Source organism: Euleptes europaea, chromosome 8 (genome assembly GCF_029931775.1).
Source record: "Euleptes europaea isolate rEulEur1 chromosome 8, rEulEur1.hap1, whole genome shotgun sequence".
NCBI lineage: Eukaryota > Metazoa > Chordata > Lepidosauria > Squamata > Sphaerodactylidae > Euleptes > Euleptes europaea.
Window position 1 is genome coordinate 76,151,804 of NC_079319.1, and position 25,497 is coordinate 76,177,300.

Consider the following 25,497-nt stretch of genomic DNA (forward strand, 5'->3'; position numbering starts at 1 on the left):
GGGCACGCCAGATATACTGTTTTTCTGGAGAGGGGGAGAGGGGATGTACCCCCTGCTTGCACAGGGGACCTTCACCTTATAATACTTATACTCATTACAAAAACAAAGTAGTCAGTTATTGCACAACAATGAAATGAAGTGATAGGATGTGGAATGGTATGGTACAGCCTGATCTCATCCAATCTTGGAAACTATGCAGGGTTGGTACTTTGATGGGGCCCACCAAGGAAGACTGTAGAGGAAAGCAATGGCAAACTCCCTCTGCTTTTCACAGGCCTTGAAAGCTCCTTGCTGGGGTCACCATAAGTCGGTTGCAACTTGATGGCACATAAATATATACTGGAAATGATCTTTGCCACTCATGACTGATATTGTTCCTGGTTGGGGATGGCTGCAATTGTAGCAGGTGGCTACTAGGAAAAGATTTGGTATTCTTAGGTTTGTCCTTGACTGCAGTAGGGCTAGGTGGCAAATGTCCTGACTTCTGCCCCTGTTAATAAAGGATGCTAGAATTAAATCAAAATGATAAGCTGCTACCTTATTGGCTTCATGGAAGATCTGACAGTATCTGATCATAGTCAAAGAACAGGAAGTCAGATGACTGGCCAACTGGCAATATTTGATTGCTCAGTTCACCTGATCCAGCCTCAGATGAGCTACTGACTTGTGCCTTATATTTTCCCCACTGTTTATTCTTGCCATTGGGGTACAATGTTAGTGCCCTACACACCTAAGTGTAATTAATGACAGTCCATTCAACATATAACCGATTCCCCCATGTTATAGGGTTTTAAGCAGTGCACACCAGGAAGGCATATTCCCAGTGTCCCTGTTGTGTTATTTACCTCTGAGCTTTTAAGATCACCACATCCATTTGCTAAATGATCAGTTTTCTTATTGGCCCTAAATTGTGCCTAATTAAAAATCTGACCCCTACAAACTAGTCCTCTTTCTAAAGAGACAGAACGTAAACAGGAAAAATCAGCTAATTGCTGCAAAAACTGCATTCGTGGCACTGTAATTGGACCTCAGCGAAACAAATGAACCCACTGGGGATTCCCTAATGAATGTTTAACTGCAAACAGTAGTCAGGCACTTAAGCAGCTTGGCTGATGGTCCCTAATGAAATCAAATAAAATCAAATCAAAGAATCTGGCATTTTCACTAACCAGATTCCTTGGCACTGAGATGTGAAAAATAATACACAAAGATAAACATGGATGGTTATGGGTGAAGCAGTAAAAACATAGGCTACCCCAGGTGGTTTGTGTACTTGCAAGCAAGTTAAAGTAGAATTTGAACACAAGAAATCAGAGACATACTCTTATGGACTAAAATTTAAAGCAACATCCCCCCCTCCAATAATTTCTTTAAAAGTTCTTTTACAAAGCCAAGTTGTTGTCACATTCCTTTTTGAAAAACAAGCCTGCAAGATTGTTTAAATTTCAAATCAAAGTTAGCAAGTTAGATAAAGAAGCTAAATTTACATCCACAATAATGGAAAACAAGTATGGAAAAAGTACATTTTTAGATCATTAGCTCCTGAACTTAGAGACTAGTTAATAGACCTTTAGTCACGTATATGCTGATGAGGTCAATTGTCTCACAATTCCCAATTGTTACCTTAATGAGCAAACAGTAAGCTTATCAGTGTTACCAGTATTTTTCTAAACTACCATTTGAGGATGTGTGTAAAGTGCTGTCAAGTCACAGCTGACTTATTCTGACCCCAGCAAGGGGCTTTCAAGGCAAGTGAGGTGGTTTGCCATTGCCTTCTTCTGCAGAGTCTTCCTTGGTGGCCCATTTGGGGATGCCTGATACTAACTCTGGTGTACAAGAAACTGAATTTTGTATTCAAGTTACATATTAAATGGTAACTTTGGGTGCTTGACATGGGTTGCTGTTGAAAACAGTACCTTGGAGTTATGTTCTCCCTTGTAAAGTGAGATATCACTTATCCTGTCTACGTTGTATGATTCCCCACCACCACAGTTTCACTCTATATTGCTGGTTTCTAAGGGCAGAGGATGGATAGCCCAGGCTAGCCCAATCTTGTCAGATCTTGGAAGCTAAGCAGGGTTGGCCCTGGTCAGTATTTGGATGGGACACCACCAAGAAAAACTTGGGTCACTACGCAGAGGCAGGCAATGGCAAACCACCTCCGAACGTCTCTTGCCTTGCATAAACCATCCTGTCCAATCACCCAAACACATGTTGGAGCTTTTAGATGGCATTTATGGCTCCACTGATAGCAAACATTTTAGGACACCCCGGAAACAAAACTGGCAGCAGATGATGCTGCCACAATGTCTACCCTAAATCTGCTTTTAAAAAAAATTAACAGACATTGTGTAGCAATGCTATTTTTAAGTTACTGGAATATTGAATTAATTACACAATTTGGCTGGTCAGTAAGTCATATTCCAAAAGCTAAGTTATAATGTAAATTGATATGAATAATAAAATATTTTAAGAGTGTGCAATAAACTAGCTGTTAATTAATTTTTAGCAGTTAATATGTAGATGCTAGCACTTTGTGTATACATGTTATAGCGATGACACTTCACACATATCACTTGGTTGTTACATTTTACAATATATAGCAATGAATGTTTAGTTAAAGTTATTTGTGAGAGAATCCATCTTGGTACATTAGTAAATATTCTGTAATTCTTCACAATTACAATTAATAATGAAACCTTTGATAGAACTAAAGTGAGATCTGGGGTTATTTTGTGAGAATTACTGCTTTCACAGCTTAGGGAAGTGAGAATTAGTGACTTCAATTTAATTTTAAATTCCCTATGTGCTATAAATAAATGCCGTCATTATCACTCATCATATTCATTAGTATTCATTATCTAAAGTGTGTATGTGGATAATGTAGATCTGATTCCTTCTTGTATTGTTCATTTATTGCTAAAAAATTAAACATCTCACGAACTTATTGATAATCCTTCTAGATTTTTCTTATAGTGTGTATACTTTATCTGTATATGGTCACCTTGATTTAGCAAAGAGGATCCCTACAAAAAGTTGTTTTGCTCCCATAATTCTTCTTTTATGTATTTCTTCCAGGCTACAATGCTGAAGGCAAGCAGGTACCTGTACCTTTTAACTTTTCAACAACAGCCTCAAAAAGTATGGCTCAGTTACTTAGGAATGGTGATTTTCCCTTGCATTAGGCATCTAGCGCAAACATTCCAGGCATCAAGATGGGATGCAATGGCTTCACTCTACCATGTCTTTCTTCGTCAATAAGACTCATAGCATGACTCTGCTCAGTCAATCTTTGTTTAAAGTCATTGGCTGTCCCTTGCCAATACTCCTCCTCCAGTTATAACGTTGATGTGGAGGGAAGGGCCTGACTGCTACAAGGACAGAGATGCCTCCTGACATTTTTTGAACACTGTAACTAGTGATGACTGGGCTCCACACTGCTATGGCATTTAACCTCTCCTCACATAGGAGCCCTGTGGCGCAGAGTGTTAAGCTGCAGTACTGCAGTCAAAAGCTCTGTTCACGACCTGAGTTCGATCCCGACGGAAGTCGGTTTCAGGTAGCCGGCTCAAGGTTGACTCAGCCTTCCATCCTTCCGAGGTTGGTGAAATGAGTTCCCAGCTTGCTGGGGTAAAGGGGAGATGACTGGGGAAGGCACTGGCAAACCACCCCGCAAAACAAAGTCTGCCTTGGAAACGTTGGGATGTGACATCACCCCATGGGTCAGGAATGACCCGGTGCTTGCACAGGGGACCTTTACCTTTACCACCTTGGTCAGTGTTTACTTGCTCCTTGGTGGGAGACCTCCACTGCAACTTCCCTCTCAAGTATGACTGCCCTCCTTCTGGTGCTCCTCCTCCATCTCAGCTGATTCTGGGGCTCTTATGAAGTCCCATTTCCCACATAGCTGTTGCAGAACACAGATGGCTGGATATTTTTCAGTTCATTCTCTGGGAAGTCCCACTGTACCTAGCCATCTTGGCTTCACTGCCACCCTAAAGCTCTCTGTGTTTCTTTCTCTGCTTGCAAGGAAGAGGCCCTGATAGCATTATCAAGTCCAGCCATGACCACACTGGCGTCTACTAGGCTGATGGGGTCTTGGGCTACATACCTTTTCAGGAACATGCTATAGCTCAGTACATGATTGCATATAGAAAGCCCGACGTTCAGTTCCTGGCATCCCCAGTAAAAAATATTTTAGGCAGTGGTGTTGGGAAAAATGTGAGACCTTGGAAATAGGGTTGCCAGGTCCCTGTTCTCCACCGGCAGGAGGTTTTTGGGGAGGAGCCTGAGGAGGGTGGGGTTTGGGGAGGGGAGGGACTTCAATTCCATAGAGTCCAATTGCCAAAGCGGCCATTTTCTCCAGGGGAACTGATCTCTATTGGCTGGAGATTAGTTATAATAGCAGGTGATCGCCAGCTAGTACCTGGAGGTTGGAAATCCTACTTGAAAAGTTTCCACCAGTCAGAGTACATAGGCAGTTCTAGGCTATTGGCTTTGAGAGCTTGATGTATGGAAAAGTAGGGTTGAAGTTTTTTAAAAAAAATAATAGTGCATGTAATTGCTGCTTCACTGTAACATGTTAATAATCCTCCTGTTTTTTAGGAAAAGTGAAAAGAAAACCATCACAATTAATCTAGTTTCCACACACAGTTGTGCTTTGTGAATAGTTTTCCCCCCTTGTATTTTAAGATATAGTGAAAATCACAGTTGTTGCCTATGTAGTCTCAAGATGGAATCATTTAAAGTGTAAATCTTTGCAACCCATCTTTGGAGAAAAATAACAGTTCTGTGTTTGAGCACGCCATTGAACATATGGATTTGCTGAACATTGTGCGGTGTCTTTGCATGCTAGCATAGTGATTAAAAAGGATAGCCCATTATGGTGATATACAAGTGGGCAATCTTCTAGGCCACGTTCATGTAGGTAATGATAGAGGAAGAAAATGAAAGCTCTCTCTATCTCTGATTGTCTCAAGAACGGCTGTTAAATGCCATCATATCCAGAACAAATGACATTGTCTATGTATGTTTAACAAAGCTTTTAACCATCTGTCTTGTGCAATATAGTACTCTTTCTGAAAAATACTGTTTCCAGCATCCTATAGCACTGGATTTAACTCAGTGAACTTAAACAAAGCAGTTCTGAAATGGCTAGGCCCATCCTGGTCTCACAATGCTATTTTTCCCTAGTCTAAGACAAAGCATTTGCATGGAGAAGGGAGAGTCCAGAAAATCAATAGTGGGTAATTTGAGGGTGGACTCCAAGGGGCAAATTCCCAATATGATTGTAGGGGGTATTGCATGCTGGTATTGCTACATCCCTATATAATCTGTGCTCAGTTTGTTATACTTTGCAACTTTACCTGGATAAGCAGAGCATCAGTGCAAGGTGTGTACAAGTATGCCATCACTTTAATTCTTAAGATATTTGTTTATAATAATTTTATGCTACCCGTATTTGAAAAGTTCTGAGTGGTTATAAAAGGTCTCCTAGAAAGCTTTCATTGAGGCACTAGAGTAGTATACATCCTTTAGAGCTATGGGAACAAGTGTTCCTAGGGCACCTATTGGCTCCTGTACATTCTCTTCTTCACCTGCTTTCCTTCCCCTCAACCTTCCATGTGTGATGTAGTCTCAAAACTGTATTAACCACATTGTGTGATTTCTCTTTCCAGCAGAGGAGTAGGAAGCTATGGCTTCAAGAAACAGATTCCAAAGGAAGTGCCATTTTTGTTTCCTGTCTCATTTGTGCATTTTTTTTTTAATGAACTACTGTTAAGAGCAGGGTTTGCATTTTGACTTTTTGTATCAGGGTCAAACACACTAAGGATGACATTACATTCTTTGTTGTTTTATTTGACAGGGAAAGTCTTGGATAGCAATCACCAGTCTGCCAAGTATGATACCAGATCTAGGCCTACGTCTCACAAATAGGACAGAAGAAGAGAAGGAGGAGGAGTTGGTTTTTATACCCCACTTTTCTCTACTCGTAAAGAGTTTCAGAGCGGCTTACAATCACCTTCCCTTCCCCTCCCCATAACAGACAACTTGTGAGGTAGGTGAGAGTTCTGAGAGAATTGTGACTAGCCCATGGTCACCCAGCAGGCTTCATGTGGCTGGTGGTGAAGCGTTTTCTGGAGGGGTTCAGATTGCAGGTAGGTGCTCAAATAATGGAATGTAGCAGTGCTGTAATCCTCACAAATAACTTACTTGAAAATCAAGTACCCCATATGCTAACATTGACACAATATTCATAATTTAAAATGAGCATTATTTTGAGGCTATTTGCATCTGGGCACTTGGTAGGACACATGCTCAGAACTTACTAGTGATTGGGGTTGCCAGCTGAAAATACTTTGCCCATTTCCGCACGTTAAGCTGCTGTTAAAGGGACAGGACAGTTTTTCCCTCAAGGCCAGTTGGCAACCTTACTAGTGATGATTCAGATTTTAAAAATAAGAAGTACCTTGCCTGCAATGCCCATTTTTCTTTCAAGCTGAGCCCCACAAACGAGCATACTGTTGATTTCATTGCAATTTAAAATGAGCAGTATTTTGGGTGGCTTTGCGGTAGGGGCCATTCGGCTTGGCAGCTGCTCAGGTAGCTGCTCACCATTTAATGAAATGCATGGATTCCATATGCTGCAGGGCATCATGGGATGATTGTTCATATTTTAACACCAGTTGCAATTCAGCTGTGTATGCTGCTTTTGCAGCTCTGCATTGGATAGCATTAGCCCTTTTCAGATGTTACATTCGTAGCACTGTCATGTTCCCAGGTATTCGAATACACAAAAAATTTCTGATCCATTTCAGAGCATTCAGTGAGCCTGATCAATCGTGCTCAGCTTTATATATGCATATTTCCTGTTGAGTGGATTGGGTATACAGCAGAGGAGGGTAGACAGCTACAGGAGCACATTGCAAGAACATACATGCCTGACATAAATATTTATGATACAATTTAGAATAGCTTCATGTACTTGACAAAAAGCAGTCATGTTTTGAGTATCGAAGAGTGCAGCTTCCTTTCCTTTCCTTTCCTTTCCTTTCCTTTCCTTTCCTTTCCTTTCCTTTCCTTTCCTTTCCTTTCCTTTCCTTTCCCCATTTGAAATCAAATTGCCATTCAAACAGAAGAGAGTTTCCATGACGCCATGAAAACTACCATTTCCATCCACGCAAGCAGGAAGACTTGCTGGGGAACAGTGGGATGAGTAATTTACAGGAAACAGATTCTGATGAGAGCCTCTGCTCTGTTTAAAGAGAACCCCCCCAATAAAACAAAAGGGGGGAAGTTTGCAGTTTTAGATATGGTGAAAGAACTGGCAGGAATAGGCACCTCGTGCATTCACACATGTGCGCGTTTTGTGAACATCCCATTGTATATCCACAAATTCTCATCAATTTTTTTTAAATGTCTGACAGGTATGCATGTAAAATGCAAAGACTTTTAGCTCAAGCATGGGGTATTTGTCCTTCACTGATTGAATGCTCCTGCATACAAAAAAAATCCCTTCACAGAGAAAACTAGTGTGTCAAGGACAAGGCTAGACTGGAACACTCATTCCTTAGATCTAATTTTCTATATACATTGATTTTTAAATGAAGGTATATTAATCCATTGGAGAGCATAGTGCTGTTGAGAAACAGGTTTATTTCTTCATTTATTATATGTGAAAAAGACCTCATTTGCATACATATGAGCATTAACAGTATATGGTGCTAAATGAAGATGTGGTACATGCATCATAGGAAGCTCTCTGTGTTAGTCTCTGCTACATATATCTGAAGAAGATATGGATTGACATTGATTTTATGAATATGTTATCTCTCAGCTTGAACCAAGAGGAAGAATCTCTGCCATTTATGGTGTCACCGCTTTATGCCAGTAATCTCCCAGTGATAGACAGAGGTGCGTTAGTGTATCACCGGAGCCTTGTGCCTGATCTCTGGGATTCTCAAAGTATGGAATGCCCGCAGCGTAAAACAAAGGTTTTAAAGAATGTGGAGTTGTGGCTGAAAATGAACAAATTGTCCCTAACTCCTTTTGGTGTCGCCGAAAACTAAAGGAATCTGCAATACAGAAGTTTAACAAAATGCTATTTGTTTTGCTTCCTACAGCACCACTTCAGAGCAAATACATTAGCCAGTCCCTTCCTTTATAAAGTACTTTGAGATTCCTTGCACATTGCAAACATCAAACATTAAAGAGTCAACTTTTTATGCTGTAACTTTTTTCAGGGATGTATTATAACCCTTAGAAATAAATAAAAGATATGCAAATCAATGATAGTGAAATCATGGTAGGATGTGTGGCTACTTAAGCTCATTTGGTGCACTAAAATTTAAGCATAAGATTAACATGACAGTATAACTGTGCAATCAAAGTTTTTCACAGGATTAATGGCTGATGTATTGAAGTCTATCAGGCAATTTTGCTGGAAGTGTGGAAAGCTGATGATATGGTTAATTTGAAGTCATAAACTAATAAAATATAGTTTTTGCAACAGGCATTGGATGCGGAAAACTGATTTATTTAATATTTAGAAAACAATTATATTGGGACCTTTCAGAGCACTAAAACATTTGACACATTAAGCAAATGTGTCAAATATTTCTTAATCTTGGAACAGCTAATGTAAAATACACCACTTCTTGTAATAATTTCTTGAATTGGAACTAACTGTACCCCTAATTGTATCTAAGAATTCATTTAAAAGAACAGCTCAATTGTTTTCCCATCCAACTCTCTTTATTCTCCACCCTGTGGTTAACTATGTGAACAATATACAATTCCTAACATTAAAATTTCTCAAAATGGTGATCCCTTATATCACCCAATCTTTGAATACATGTGACTTAAGATATTTTATGAAGAGCTTTGTAACTAACAAAATATTTTTAAAATCTATGTTTCATTCAAATTCAGAAAAAAAACTTAATCGGCTGGGTCAATGTTATTCATCTTTCAAGAGGTGAGGATCAGATGTTGACTTGCCCAAGGCAAGGTCATCATGGTTGATGTGGTATTGGAATCCAGATGTCCTCTAGTTACGGCTCAAGGGCATGTTGGTGAGATTTAGAGTTTTATGTAGCCCCAAGAACCCAAGCAAGTTCAATGAGAATCCAGGCTCTAGAAAGCACAAATAGTCCAATTCCAGGTGGATAGACAGATGAGATCCAAGCAGGGCAGAAGAGTACAACTTGAAATAATCGAATTCTGACAGAGAATGGTATTCTAGACTCGGAAAATGAGGCTAGGAAATGTTCCAGGTGACAGGGTAAATGAGGACAATCAATTTAAAGACTAAAGATAGCAGGTCACCACCAGAGTTTTTGGAGGGTTCCAGGACCAAGGGTAAAAAACCTGTACACAAAACCTGGTCAAGGGGCAGAGTGTTATCACATTATACCTGGGCCTGTGGGTCCCAATTTGAGCTCTGGATTAATTTTTTGGGCCTCCTTTCAGGATATGCAGATATTCTAGATTATTAGTGGGCTATACAAGGCTCCTCCCATTAGAATATGGATTATCTGCACTCCTAAAAGGATTCCATCCACAGCTGAAGTATCTGAGGGCAGGTTTATTCAGATGGCAGCCTCCCCGCAAGGCATGACTTAAGGGGCTTCCTATAGACTTGCAACCTATCAGAAGTGATTGTATGAACTGCTTGCATATGATGGTAGGTATATGGTTGCTGTGATTTTTGCAATCATAACAGTTAGAAAGTAAGGATGAAGCAATTGCACAAAATGTAGCATGTCTGTTTCCCATGAAGCAGCACCAGTTCATACCACTGACATCCTCATGCTGCCTTGGCTGAGTTCTGTGTCTGGAAGTGGCCCTGGGTGCTTCTGGAAGCTGTTGAACCCTTTGTTTCTATGAACCAGCCCCACATCAGTACAACATCAACACACTCACTAGATACTCAGCAATAAGCATCAGAGCAGTATTTGTATTTACATGTAATTTTAAATTTTATATTCATATTTTTACTGTATTTTATTTTTATTTTAGCTTTTACAGATTTATTTACTGATTCTATTGTTATTGGAATTATACAAGTGGATACATGGTTTTACTGTTATCATGAATTAGTCCTTTAGTGTTGTCCTATCGAAAATTGCTTTTGTCTTCACTTGAATGTTTATATGTGAGAATATGTATTTTCTAGTCAATGACTATAATAACAATAAAAGTAAAGTATTTGCAGGTATGCTAGTAAGATAGACACACAGTGCAATCCTAAACAGAGTTACATCCTTCTAATTCTGTTGAATGGTTTTAGGATTGTACTGAGACTTTACATCTTTTGTACAAAATAACATGTTCGTAAAGGCAAGCATGCAGTAACAAATCTGAATTGAATGAGGGGTTACATGGGTCAATGCCTGGTTCCTGTTCTGGTCATTTCAGCAAAAACATTCACAGACACCCCCCCCCCATAATTGATGAAGTCTGAACCATGAAAATGTATTTAATTCATATATATCCTACCTTTCTTCCATCACAGAGCTTAAAGAAGCACAAAATGCAAACTAACTACATTGTTGTACTTTAAGCATGATCATGTTTTTTTTTCCTCTTGGAAAATATCTATGAAGTCTACCATTATTAGATGCTATTACTGCTCCCCTTTCTTATGAAAGCTACTTTAAAGCAGAGGAAGCTGCATCTTTCCTTGAGCGTGTTTAGAGAAGGACTGGGGTTCCTGAGATAGATATGAAACTGGAAAGGAGGGAAGAGAACTTTTTCTCTCTTTCCCATAATACTAGAACAGGAGGGCACCCAATAGATTTGATGGGCAATAGATTTGGGATGCATAAAAAGAAGCACTTCTTTACTCACTGAGTAATTAAATTGTGGAATTCACAACCAGTGGACATAATGATGCCTACTAGTACAGATTACTTCCAAAGAGGATTAGACAGATTCATAGTAGCCATCCATCAATGGCTACTAGGCAAGATGACTAAAGGGAACTTTTGTGTCAAGGGGTAATAAAGAGAGGTAATAAAGTTCTGTGTCAAGAGGTATTAAAGTTCTGATTACTAACAACATCAGCATTAGAGTTGTGCATATTGATATACGAGAACCGAAAATAAACCCCAAATTAGAAGTTTCAGCAATATTCGGGTTTTGAGTCAACTGAATACCAAAAGCTAGGAATCTGCCCGAAGCCGAATAGGCGATTCCCAAAAAAGCCGAATAGATATTCAGCTTTTTCGGGTTTCAGCTATTTGCCTTTGCTTAGATGCACAGCTCTGTGCTTTCTCCCATTTTTCTATCTTTGACTGGTTTTGTTAGGGCCCCATAGTTGGGGCCCTTTTGAGGTAGGGATCGTGTAATCAGAGCCAATTTAGTCTGACCAAACTATCCATCACCATTCAGTGGGTTAATCTGGATCAGGATAGTCTGCATAAGGGTCATTTAAAAAACGGGGCTCACCCAGTCCTGTCCGGAGGGATATACCCTCCAAGTAAAAAGCACCAGCTTCAACAGCTACTGAACAGGCTTCATTCTGAAGAAGACTGCTCACCTGTGCAGATGAGCAATCTCCTTCACAAGAGCTGCCTTGGTCATGACTTCGTGTGGCTCCAATAACACCCCCCTCCCCAAAAACCTGCTCTCAAACTGAAGGGTGCCCTGAGTAGAGGCTTCATTTCCCCACACTGTGACCATCTTTTGAAATCAAATTTTTGATTACCACAGTAAAAGACTGTTCATAGGATGTCATTTGCCACCAAAATGTTTCCTGTGCCTTATTTTTCTTGCATTTTAGTCTTTTTCCTCAGTTTGGAAGCTAATTTGCATGGACATCATGCTATGCACCCCAGATACAAAGAGAGCCTTCCAGACTCTGAGGCACCAGCCTGCCAATTGGCTCTTTCTGTCAGTCTTTGGCAACGCTGAACTTCTGAACCTGAACAGCTCAGCTTGCAAATACCTGGAGGATGGGGGTGACCCCCTGTTGTGTGCCCATAAAATTGGACCCTCTGACCGAACGTCCACCAAACTTCAGTGTCCATCTAAGGAGAGTCCCTTGCATCTAAGCTGCAAATTTGGTGACTCTACCTCCAAAAATGCCCCCACAGGGCCTTTGAAAAATAATCCTCATATACTATAATGGACCCGCATTTTTTTTGGGTAAACCCAGAATTAAAGCCAAAATACCCTATGGGTATTCAGCTTATTCTTGGTTTACTGAAAAAATTTGGCCCAATAAACCCGAACCCGAAATTTACCGAATTTTTTTTTTTTGCATTACCCTAATCAGCACACGCCTTGACCTGGATGGCCCAGGCTAGCCTGATCTCGTCAGGTCTCAGAAGCTAAGCAGGGTCAGCCCTGGTTAGTATTGGGATGGAAGACCACCAAGGAACACCAGGGTTGCTGTGCAGAGGAAGGCACTGGCAAACCACCTCACTGTTAGTTTCTTGCCATGAAAACCCCAAAAGGGGTTGCCATAAGTCGGCTGCGACTTGACGGCACTTCCCACACACACACACACACACACACACACACAATCAGCACACAGAGTTCTATGCCCTGTTTTTTGGCCCTCCAGGGCAATTGGTTGGCTATTGTGTGAAGCAGGATGGTTGATCAGACAGATCACTGGTCTGATCCAGCAGGGCTCTTGTTATGGTCTTTAATCTTGCCTCCCTTCTGAAACTCAGAAGAGGTATTCATCTTATCCTCCAGCCCAGGAATACATTGCTGCTATAAGATACATACCGTTATGAACAAGGTATTAATTTCTCAGGTATTTTGATCACTGCAGACAGCATTTTGAACTTTTACCACCACTTTCATGCGCTTGATATATCCATCCATGTAATAGCTGTCAATATATATTTTTTAAAAAAGTAAATAGACTACTTGTTACCATTAGGTACATTTTATGGGTTGTTGCAAAAGGGGGATACATGCAAGATGTAACTGAAAGAAACATCAACATATCCCTGGGAAGACAAGAAGGTCCTGTTGTAATTAATAAAAGCCGGATGACCTCTACCCATGAACCAGGATCCTGAGGACAATTTGTGGAGGGAAGGCTAGGCATTTTAACCATATCAAATGTAATGTGGAACAATAATAAAGGTTTTGTATCTGCAAGGGTGTATCTTTTTAGACTTCTGCAATCAATAAGCAACGGGGGAAATGATAGCTAGGGCTTTTATCCCATATTGAACGACTCATTTGCAACAAAAAAAAGGGGGGGGGAAAGTAAATGGAAGGCAAAAAATAATTTATGCAGGGAACTGCTAATCCAGCTGTTTTGCTTCTGGGCTTAATTGGATTTACCTAGAATTGATATTTGGTGTCAGCGTGTGTTATAGCATCAGCAAAAGCCACAGTTACTGAAGACTATATTGTAGTCACTTTCTAGTAACGTGTTTTAAATGCTTAATGTTGTCTCTTCCCATGTCCTCAATAATAGGTGAATATAGGTTGCCTGTTCTTGGTCATTTTTTGTTCTGAATGCTTCAAGAACTTGGTAATGCAGGAAGGCATTTTGTATGCTCATGTCAATAAACCTGCAGTTTGATTCCATCTCTGATGCCTCTTTCCCCTTCCCTTCCCTTTTCCTGCCCCCACCCCCAAAGCTGCTTATAAGGCACGAGGTGTGTGGGTGGTCAGAGCTCCCTTGCAATGTTAGAGACACAGGCCAAGGAGTTCCCTTGTGTCAGAGGGGAGGACCTAGTGTTTGATAATGTGCCCTGTGTTGCATAGCAGAGCATGGGATCAGGGTGCAAGTTAACAAATGCTTATGTTTTTGCCTTCCGGGCAGCTAGATGGATAAGGGAAAGGTGTCTTATATATTTACTCAGTACATTTTTATCTCACCCTTCCTCCAGTATGCATGGTTCTCCTCTCCTCCTTCACAGCCACATTGTGAAGTAATGCAAGAGAGTGACTGGCCCCAGGTCACCCAGCATGGAAGGGTTCTGATCTGGACACGAGCAGCTGCCTTATACCATTCAGGCTGTTAGTCCATCAAGGTCAGGATTATGTACTTAGACCAGCCGTAGCTGTCCAGGGTATGAGGTCTCTCCAGGGACTCAGTTCTGCAGGTCTCCTGCATCACGTCCTACTTGATCCTTTTAACTGGAGATGCTGGGATTGAACCTGGAACCTTACTATTGCTTTGGACTGAGGTATTATCATACTAACCTTAGAACAGTCAGAGTGAGCTTATACAGTGTTTCTCTTTACACCGTAATGTTACCAAGAAGTGAGAAATCCACAAAAACAAATGAAATTCTTTAAATGAAAACCAGAAATACTTTTGGAGAGCAATCTTATTCAGATCTACTCAGAATCCTACTCAGATCTATTCAAAGGGGCTTATTCTTAGGACTGCACTGTTAATGCAGTTTCTAATTCTGTTTTATCAGCTGTTCATCTGCTTACTTCCCCAATTCAGCAGCCTCCCATAGACTTGTGGTTTCAACAACTGCTCACCAGAGCAGATGATGCATGCCAATACATCAGTTGATTCAAGGTGACTTCAGCTGATTTGAGCTGGACATCTCTTTACCTTATCATTATTCTTTTGTGCCCTGGACAGAGCTGATAAAATCATTTATTTATACATACATATGACACCACCAGGGCTGTATACAGGAAAATACATAAAGGATTTGGGAGAGATGGCCGAGCAATTCCTTCTCCATTTGTAATCCTTTCTAGTATTCCTGGAGCCGTGAGCCAAGAGTGAAGTGGAGTGATGGGCCCAGGAATTTGGAAATGTACATTAAGGTTCCAGCAAACAGGTCAGTTTATGTAATATTCCACCCTCCCGCTCAGTTTCTCTGGCACAGACAATCCATCTCAAATGCTATCTTTTCAACATGCGATTGGAGTTTATTCAAAAACGTCTCGCCTAAGGCCCAGATGACTGCTGAGCATCCTCTGCTACTTCACACCAAAAAGCAAACTTTGGCATTGTGTCACCACAGATTACATTCTTGTTATTAGCCACTGCAGATTTAAATGAGGGGAGTTACTGACATCTGAATTTCAGTAGAAAAGCTTTACCTTTACAAGGTTCAGGGTGCTGAGTTGCATCCAGGGCTCCCTTCCAACAGTTTCACTTCAACTCAGGCCTTACTATTGAAGCAGATGTGTTTCGTACATTGTTTGAATTAAATGAAAATGTTGCTAATCCCAAAACAATAAGATTTGGGGGGGGGGGTTTGATGAATTGGTATGGGCCAAAACCCATCAGGCTCCCCATTTGAAAAAAAATCTGAAACCAAGAGCCAAACTAGGGGAGGCACAGCCCCTGATTCAGCAGAGGCTGCCGTTCACCTCCATTAGCTCTAAGGAAAATGTCTGCAAAATGTGTGCGGTTTTTTTTTTAAGTTCAACAGATTTGCCTGTATCTGTTTTCAGGCAATATTACAACAGCAGTCTCTGGATAACTACTGATGTGTTAAGGGTGTCGTCCCCCTTCCCTTTTCAGTTGTTTATAGGGCCCCACCAAATATTTGTCCATTTTAGGTTGTGAGGAAAAGGCTTGCCCTGGTGGAGAGGCAGAAATATTTCCCCCAAAATGCTTAGACGGGCATATCTTCAACCTTTTGTTGAATTCTGTTAGTTGTTACTTGGGAATGGCTATTGCCTCAATGCCATTTTTTTTTCTGATTAAGTCTGCTTTGTCTTTCCAAGAATCAAGCATCCATTCTTCCAAACAAGGAGACAGATGATTAAGCATCTGCCTCTGCTTTTAAAATGGCACTTTCTCCCATTAATAAAACAAAATTGTTGCAAATACTTCAGACAGCTCTGAAAGTTGTCCCAGCTTTCTGCACTATTTAAAGGAAAGGTGATGAAATTATTCACATGCATCAGAAGCATTGCCCTGAAGAGGTTTTGCTTGATCTGAGTGATGTCATCAACTGCTCTTGCTCTCTTGATGTGAGTGCTTTCAGTGACATCAACATGAAGTCCAATCTGATTGGCTTTGTAGCATTGTGACATCATCGCAGTCAGTCTAAAATCCTTCAGTGGCTGAGATTAGTCTCCCCGTCCTCCAGAAAAAACAATTTCAAACTCTTTGGGCTTATTTTGAATCCCCCCCCCCATGTTTCTCCTAAAGAGGGCTTCCCAATATCACTTTGAATTTCACATTAGGTGAAATTCAGTGCAAACTTTATCTGAAACTGGTTTGTTAACAAGTGCAGTTACGTTCAGACCGTTTGCCTATTGAGGGGTCCCCTAACCCATTGCACTGCTATTCCTCCACATTTTATTCTGCGTTTCTAAACTACCTTTATTCTCCTTTCCCTGTTTTATGATCCTTATAGGGCTCTTCCACTCCAGTCCCCACACCAATCAGCTTTAGAGTAGCCTCCAAATGTCATTTCACATCATATACATACAGCCACCATGGAGCAGTGGTTAAAGTGTCATACTAGGATCTGGGAAACCCAGGTTTGAATTCCCCCGCTCTGCCATGGAAGCTTGCTGGGTGACCTTGGTCCAGTCACACATTCTCAGCCTGACCTACCTCACAGGGTTATGAGGATAAAATGGAGGAGAGGAGAATGATGTAGGCCGCTTTGGGTCCCCATTGGGGAGAATGTGGGATATAAATGAAGTAAATAAAAATTCTCTTCTTTCCCTGTTTCCTTTCCCAATTCACTACTGTTCATTCCCCTAGTTCATTACAGCATTCCATGTTCAATATTCCATTATTCATTCAATTATTTCCTCCAATTCATCAGGAAATTCCCAGCAACGATACTACAGAAATCCATTATTTACGTTACCAGTTCAGTTTTTAACCCACTGGGGGTGAAGTAGAAGCCTCAGCTGGTAAGAAATTGAAAGGGAAACAGTTCTGGTGGGTCTTACAGATACATAAGATTTAAATCTTGTCATTGTTTGGCACTGGACGCTGTCATTGGGGATCTTTTTTCTGGTCAAGTCATAGCGTTGACCGAAGTCCAATTTTCTGTCTGGAGCAAGACAAAGCAGGGATGCGAAGGCCGATGCTTCCTGTTCCATAGATGGTCTCAAAATGTCAACAACCAGGAATCACATGTATAGCAAGCAAGTTAGGACACCCTCTCAATAACGTATGACATGAACTAAGGAGCATCAGAACCAGAAATATCACCTTTGTTAACATAGTTATTGCAACTAATCTTAACTGAAAAATGAGTGACCTTCAGTAATATTTTGAACATTTACTGATCTGGCCAGTATTCTTGTACCTGGCTGTCTGGCTCAGTGTTCACAAATGGGGAGGAATGAGGAGAGTGTGGCTAGGGTTGCCAACCGCCAGGTACTAGCTGGAGATCGCCTGCTAATTATAACTGATCTTCAGCCGATAGACATCAGTTCACCTGGAGAAAACGGCAACTTTGGCAATTGGACTCTATGGCATTGAAGCCCCTCTCCTCCCCAAACCTCACCCTCCTCAAACTCTGCCCCAAAAACCTCCCGCCGGTGGCAAAGAGGGACCTGGCAACCCTAAGTGTGACTCAGCAGTTAAGTAACATGCAGAGATTTTACCAGTCAGCTGAGTTATGCACAGATTTTGCCACCTAAGAGGAATAGGAATATATTGCGATGTCCATCTTAATCTAAAGCCTTCTTTACATCAGACACATTGCTGGTTCTCTCCCTTGGGCAGGGGACAGTGATTTGATTCTATATATGCAACAGTGGGCCCTGTTTGCTTGTCTTTCAGTTCTCTGTGGTGTTCCAATGCTGTGCCTGTACACATTGACATACTGGTGGGCCATTTTGCAGATTGGAAAAGTATGGCAATTTCCTCCTAGCCATAGGTAGTAGTTTCGCTTCTAGAACAGACAGAAGCAAACATGTTACTTGTACATGCTGGCATGTAGGAAGGCAGTGTTTTTAAAATGAGGGGGTTGGAGTAGGGATGCCAGGTCCCCATTCACCTTCGGCAGGAGGTTTCTGTGCAGATCTTGTGTGCGTGTGTGTGTATGCGCGCCAACACAGCACTTCCGGTTTACAACTGGAAGTGCTGCCTCGCAAAGAGCCTTAGACCACTCAAACTCTTCGTTTGAGTAGTAAAGGGCCACAGCAACCTTTATAACCAGAAGTGCCGCGTCGGTGAGTGTGTGCACGATTGCCCACCGGCCCTCAGCTAGTCGGCGGGCAGAGGGGCACATTACCGGGGGTTTGCCCACCACCAGCGGGCACCTGGCAACCCTAGGGTGGAGGCAAATGTTACACATACCCCTCAAAGCCAGGCAGTATTTTTTCATGCTTTATTAAATGTTGGTAATGCAACAGACAGAGAGCAGCCTGAGTGGTGGTACTGTTCTTCTCATACCATTATCCCAATAAAATGTGCTCCAGAAGGACCAAACTGGATCTGCTTGTTCACGTGTAAAGAAAACAGGGTAGGATGAGTCTATTTATAAGCAAAAAAAAAAAAAGGAGGGAGGGGAGAACTAAGTCATGGCCCTTCCAATGCTTGACCTTCTGGTGTTCTGTTTTTTTACCACTCCCCCCCAGCCCAGCTCACTGTTGATGTAGGTTCAGAAAAAAGCCTCCTGTCCGATTTTATCTCGAAATACTACTGAGAGTGCTCATTTATGGTAGAGCACACTCTGTGGCAGCAGCTGAAGCCTGCCCTTTGCCCTTCTGTTGCCCACAACTGGTATCAGATTTACCTACACCATAGAAAATGTGGTCAAATTAGTGTTTTAGAAGTTTTTCTCCCTCTCTCATAATACTAGAACACGGGGTCATCTGCTGAAGCTGGAGGGTGAGAGATTCAAGACAGATAAAAGGAAGTATTTTTTCACACAACGCATAGTTAAATTGTAGAACTCCCTGCCCCAGGATGTGGGGATGGCTGCCAGCTTGGAGAGCTTTAAGAGGGGAGTGGACATGGTCATGGAGGAAAGGGGTATTCATGGCTATTAGTTAGAATGGATACTAGTCATGCTGCATACCTATTCTCTCTAGTATCAGAGGAGCAGGCCTATTATCTTGGGTGCTGTGGAACACAGGCAGGATGGTGCTGCTGCAGTTGTCTTGTTTGTGGGCTTCCTGGAGGCACCTGGTTGGCCGCTGTGTGAACAGACTGCTGGACTTGATGGGCCTTGGTCTGATCCAGCAGGGCCTTTCTTATTAGTGTCTAAATTGGGAGAGGGGGCTTAGAGGCTCTGTGACATTATATTTTATTTGTCTGGTGCTGTCTAATGCTGCCCCCCCCCTTTGCTGGCTGCTGCTTCATTGATACATTTCTCTCTCTTAGGTCAAAAACGCATGGTCGCTTTATCCTCCTTTAATCCCTGTTTTAACCAGGATCGAACGCACTTTAGGTGAAACGCATGCGTTCGATCCTGGCTGGATCCTGTCTGAAACGGATTAAAGGAGGATAAAGCAACCGTGTGTTTTCGCCCTGACTGTTCTTTTTCCTGCCTCGGTCATATGGGTAATTCCACCCAATCAGGATAAGGGAATGACCAGGATGGTGTTACAGTGATATGCAGGCACTCAAATCAGACTATGTGATTATTTCAGTAAGGGCAAGTAAAGACAATATCGGTGAAGAAGCAAATATTTTCATAAGGTGTGGTTGAAATATAATCCAAAGCGGAAGGGGTTTTTAGGGCGCTGGAAAAAATGTTTAGGAAAAGCATGGCTGGTTTCAGCTCAGCTCTGGGTTTACACCAACATTGTTTTCGGTGCATCGATACTAGCCAAGGATGCAATTTATATTTCTCTTTATTGCTTGAGAAGTGACTTGTCCATTGAACTGGGCTGTGAAATAGTTGCAAAACCTCCAAAACACCTATAGATGGCAGCATTTCACAAAGAACTCTCTCCCTCGGCAGCCCCCCCCCCCCGCCCACAAACAGAAAACAGTTCTGTAATCTGTTGACAGGATTAAGAATTCCTGTTGTTTTACAGGAAGTAAATAAATCCTCATGGTCTTTTGGAAACCTCAGAAGTATATGAGAATAGTTAAAAATTGTTTATGCTATGGTAAAAGTATCAAATGGATATTTACAGCATTTAAACCATTACCCCAGATTGATGTGGATTGCTCTGAAAGGCCAGCCTGTTTGCATTATCCCGTTTAGGAACATATGTCAAACTCTTGTATGATGGGTCTAATCATCAAGGGTTTGGGTTTTCCTGCATGCACAAGGTCTGCTAAGCTCATAAGGAATATGGCACATGGGGCGCTGCTGGTGGTTAGTTGTCTTGGCCTGAACTGCAGCGAGAAAATTTTAGAGAATATCAGACGATTTACTCTGTAATTGTATTAAACTGTTTTCTTTTCAGACGTTGGATTCGCTTGTAAAAGAAGGTGATGCTGTTTGAGCATGTGAAGAGTATATTTCTTTCACTATAGTGAATTAACAGCTGTTTCCTTACTGATGGGGTTAGGGAATAGGGCTGTGACCTCAAGGCACTTTTCACTCTAGTGATTAAGCAGAATGTAAGAGTACATGAGATGGATTGACTCTATAAAGGAAGCCACAGCCTTCAGTTTGCAAGACATGAGCGAGGCTGTTAACGACAGGATGTTTTGGAGGATATTCATTCATTCATTATACACCATAAATTGGAAGTGACTTGACGGCACTTAACACACACATACACACACACACACACAAGAGTATGCAAGCTTTTGAGTTGCATAGAATTCCTCATGTCAGAAAGGGAAGATGCAAAATTTTAATTATAATAGACACCAGTTGATACCTACTGGTTCTCTAGATGTCCTTTTAATATAAATTTTATCTTTCAATGTAGAAGTAGAATAAGTCCTCAACTTCACCGTTGACATCTCCAGTGGATGCATACTATGATAGTAATACACAGCTGAAAATGGACTATATGACTTATGAGAACAAGATGGATAAGCAAGGGAATATAAAAACTTGGGAAACAATTAAAGAAGAAGGAAATAACATAATGTGGTTGTTACATCATCAAACGTCTTCTAAATTGAGTAAACAAATAAAGAAGGTGAATACTTAAGAAAGAAGATGATTTTGAACAATTATAGGAGACTTAAGACAATTATTAGGGAAAATGTATAGACTGTTATTACAATATGATACTGAAACAGAGCAAGTCAAAGACTGTATGATAAAATGGATGAAAAACTATGGAGGAAGTATACACATGAGTCAGTGGGAGAATCTTTGGATTAAAGAAATCAAGTTTACTGAATGTCAATTACTAAGATAGAACAGTTATAAAAATTTTTAGGTGGTACATTACACCTAAAGATATAGCAAAAGTCAACCAAGACTTAATGGGAAATGTTGGAAATGTCATAATACAGATGCAACATTTTATCATATGCGGTGGACATGTAAGAAAGCAAGAAAATATTTGATAATGATACATTATGAAATGCAAAAATATAAAAAAATCAAGTTTCCGTTGGATCCGAAAAACATGTTATTAAATATTTGCCAAGCAACATATCAAGAACATATAACGAACCATTTAAGCGCATGGTGCTGGTGGCAAAAGTGATATATACGGCAAAATGGAAAGCAGAGAACTACCCAGATTTCAATGAAGGGATTAATAAATTATGGCAAAATTGACTTATTTTACACATAATAGGTCAATTTCAGATTTTTGAGAAAATTGAATTTTTAAAAATTATATAGCTAGAAATTTGAAATAGAATTGAACAGGGAGAGAATGAGAAAGATTTAAGTAAAATATGTTTAACAAGCAAGTAATGAATGTGTTAATAGGTATGGAAGAATATGTAGAGAACAAAGAGTAAAGCAATTCAAAGAAGTTGACAATTGTAATTTGGAATGGCAAGCTTCACGTGTATTGTTATATTGTGCATATGATTCAATGTGCTTATGCTTGTTTGTTAAAATAAAAAAAAATATAAATTTGATCTGCAGTAATTATCAGTGATGTTGTTTAGCTCCATGTCACGAAAAACTTCAGCTGCTTGTTTCTGCATATTAAACCTCTATTAAAGGGACACAACTTTTTTTTTTTACTGGCCAATAGGCAACCCTAATAACAGCTCTGCTTGAGTTTTTTAAATACCTTAATTAAAATGGAAAAGGGGATATTGTTATAAGCCACTTTGGGCCGCCAATGGGGAGAAAAGTGAGGAATAAGTAAATAAAATTAATAAAAATAAATGTACTAACATCAGATACAATATATGTGTGTGTGTATGTGTTTCAAGTTCCAGGTTGAGATCAGTTTTAATTCTGGGAGAACTCTAGGCCTTACCTGGAGGTTGGCAACCCTAGAAATTGCTCTCCATTTTAATTTCCATTTTAACTAAGCCCAAATGCTTAATTAAGCTCAAATGTATCAGTCCCTCAGGTTCATATAGATCTCTTCAGAGTTTGCTCTTCTTCTTTCCTTTAAGCCACTCTCTGCCCATGTAATTCCTTGCATTGCAGTACTTTCGCTCAGTTGGCATCTCACCCAGCTCCAACACAGCCTGTATGAGATTGTAGTACTAGCTAAACTGGTAAGTGCCTGCCTCATATAAGGTGGCCTGTTAATCTTTTATTTATCACAACTTTATTCCCAAGTAGGTGGACATTTCCATGACCTCACAGCAGGCCAGCCAATCAGTGTCAAAGGCTTCACTGCCACAACAGAATACAGAAGGAGTGATGCCTCACTGTGGGGCCTTAAGATCTCTGTTTGACCCCAATGTCCCTTTGCATTAAACTGAGGTATGCCCTTTAAACATGTTTACTAAAGAAATGAGGCCCTGTGAGTTATGGGACTTCCTCCCAAATAAGCTGTGAAGCCTTAGAGTTGCAGCCTTAGAGTTGCAGACTTAACTGAAGAAAAATGTGTCAGAGATGGAGAAAAGGTAGTCAATGGAAAATCAGACAGGAAGTAGTCTTGGCACCCAAGTCAATGGCAGGTGCAGTTAATATTTATGGACTCATTATTTCCACAGGTGTTTTTTTTTTTAAGATACAGAATGCACTTGGAGATCATGGATTTGTCTTAGCATGAAATACAGGGTTTATGGAATCTTATGTTTTCTCCTTTATTGATTACATTTATGTACTGGCATTGTTTTAAAGACCGTTCTGTGTTACACAAATATGTGAATAATTCCCAATTGTTTCATCTGCAAAAACCGACAGGAATATAGCAAAACAGACTGACCCTTGCAGAGATGTGTAAAGCGTTTGGATTACGCAGTAAAGCTGGAAAAGATTGCTGTCTCCCTCACTCTCCCAGCTACATGCTTAATCAAAAAATGAAGTAATTTTATTTTTTTTGCCCCTGCAAACAATTAAATTAGGTTTAGACATTAAAACCATACATGGGGTGGCATCTGTACAGCATTTATCCCACTTCTTCATTTGCTGAGCCTTGCTTGGTATGATTAGAAACATAAGCAGAAGCATTTTGACTAATTTTACTTCTCAGTGGAGAGAAGGCTTCCATTGATAAGCTATTCCTAGTGGGTAGAATAACTAATACTTATTAATTCTCCTCCCATTATTCCATATTTGAAACACTATTATGATTGGGCAGCCCAGGAGCCTATTTAATTTTCCAATATTATCTGTTTTCAGCTCTGGCATCCCTCCCTCAGCAACTTTTATAATTCTGTGATAGATCTCCTGAGTCCTGAGAATTCATTTCATTGTGCTTTCCTTGTCAAAGTACTTAAACTCAGTTATAGGGACAGGTGGGATTGTGGGCATCCTGAACATCCTATGCTAAAAATAAATAAACAAATAAAAAAAACCCCAGAAATTCTGTGCCAGGGAACATTAAATTTTCAGCCAGAATAAGTTGCACTTTTTGAAACGCCCAATGGGAGAGCCAGCGTAGTGTAGTGGTTTGGGTGCTGGACTAGGACCAGATTCAAATCCCCACTCTACTGTGGAAACCTGCTGGGTGACCCTGGGCCGGTCACACAGTCTCAGCCTTGACCCTGGCTAGTATTTAGATGGGAATACCAGGGGTATGCTATGGAGGCAGGCAATGGCTAACCACCTCCCAACATATCTTGCCTTGAAAAACCTATTGGGTTTCCATAAGTCTGCTGTGACTTGATGGTTAAAAAAAAGAAGAAGAAGAAGGAAAGGAAAGGAATGAGAACCTATGCAAACCAATGAGGATCCCCACCAGTAATGTTTAAACATCAAGTCATATTGCATCATCAGCTTTGTACTGAAAGCCTGGCCTATGGTTTTGCAACTGAAGATGGTCCAATATTGGAGTAGTTGGACCTGGAAGGATCTGGTTTTTGGCCTTGGGATGCTGGACACTTAAATATGAGTTGCACAAAAATTAAATAAATTCTGGAAGCAGCACTGTCTGAGGCAGAATTGGCTATGAATGAAAAATATGTTTCAGAAAATATTAAATTCTGGTGATACATTTTTCCCCGTTTCATTTTGAAGACTGAGTTTTTAGTGAATCTGCTTGTTATCAATATTCCTCCTGAAACTGAGAAACCGAATGGAAGTGTATGTGGGGCAGAAACTCTTGCTGACATGCTGCGATTTTCAATTAATCACCAAAGGCTCAAGGTATTGTCAGACCCTTATTCTTTGAAATCAGGCCTTACAGATCTGTAAGTTACAGTGAGAAACATTTGACTGCTCAGCTTACTTTTAGAGGGGAGGATCCTTTGATCAGACATTTGACAATGAAGATAGTTTTGTGGAGGTAAAGGATGACTTGCTGACATAAGCAAGCCGGCTTTCCTCATGTCACTAAGTAAAAGCTTATGATCACGTTCTTAGAAGCTTTCTGTCTGTCTGCATCTTTCCTTTTCATCTAATAAAGTTTTTTTTTTTTAAGTTGGCATATGGGTTGAAATCGTGAAAATTGATTTCTTTATTAGGAAACAAGGCTGCTGTGTCAGATGACTCTCTCTTTTTTTCGGTTATGACAAAATTGTCAAACAGGATTTAACTTCCTTTCCTTCCACATCGTATGGCCTGTGTAAAAACACCAGCGCCTAGTAAAGGAATTTCTCTGACTGTTATTAAAGACAGATCTGATTTTTGCAAAAACCTTGTGCTATTTTTGAGATAAGTAAACGGCACAGAAATAAACAATGTGACATTTTACTTCTACACTCTGTCTAAGACGCAAACCACATACAGCTTTGGAAATATGAAACATGACAAATCGTTGTTTCTATGTTTGTTTTTAAATTTCAAACCAACGAAATTGTACACTTCCTAGTGTATTATATCACTGAGTTTCCATAGGTAAGTTGTGCTTCTATATTGCTTGGGATATTGCTACACCCAGCGAAGTTTACTACTGGAAGCAATACAATAATGCATATAGAACTTCCACAGTTTGTAATGTTGCTACTTGAAATAGCTCTTAGTTCTTAAGACAATAAATATTAACTCACCAGTTGAAGTCAGTTAAACTGTTCATACTTAATTCTGTGATGTATGAACTATTTAGGGCTGATTCACACATGTATATTATCACTAGGAGCATCCAAGGTTGGTTTGAATTTGTCAACGTGGCAGGGTG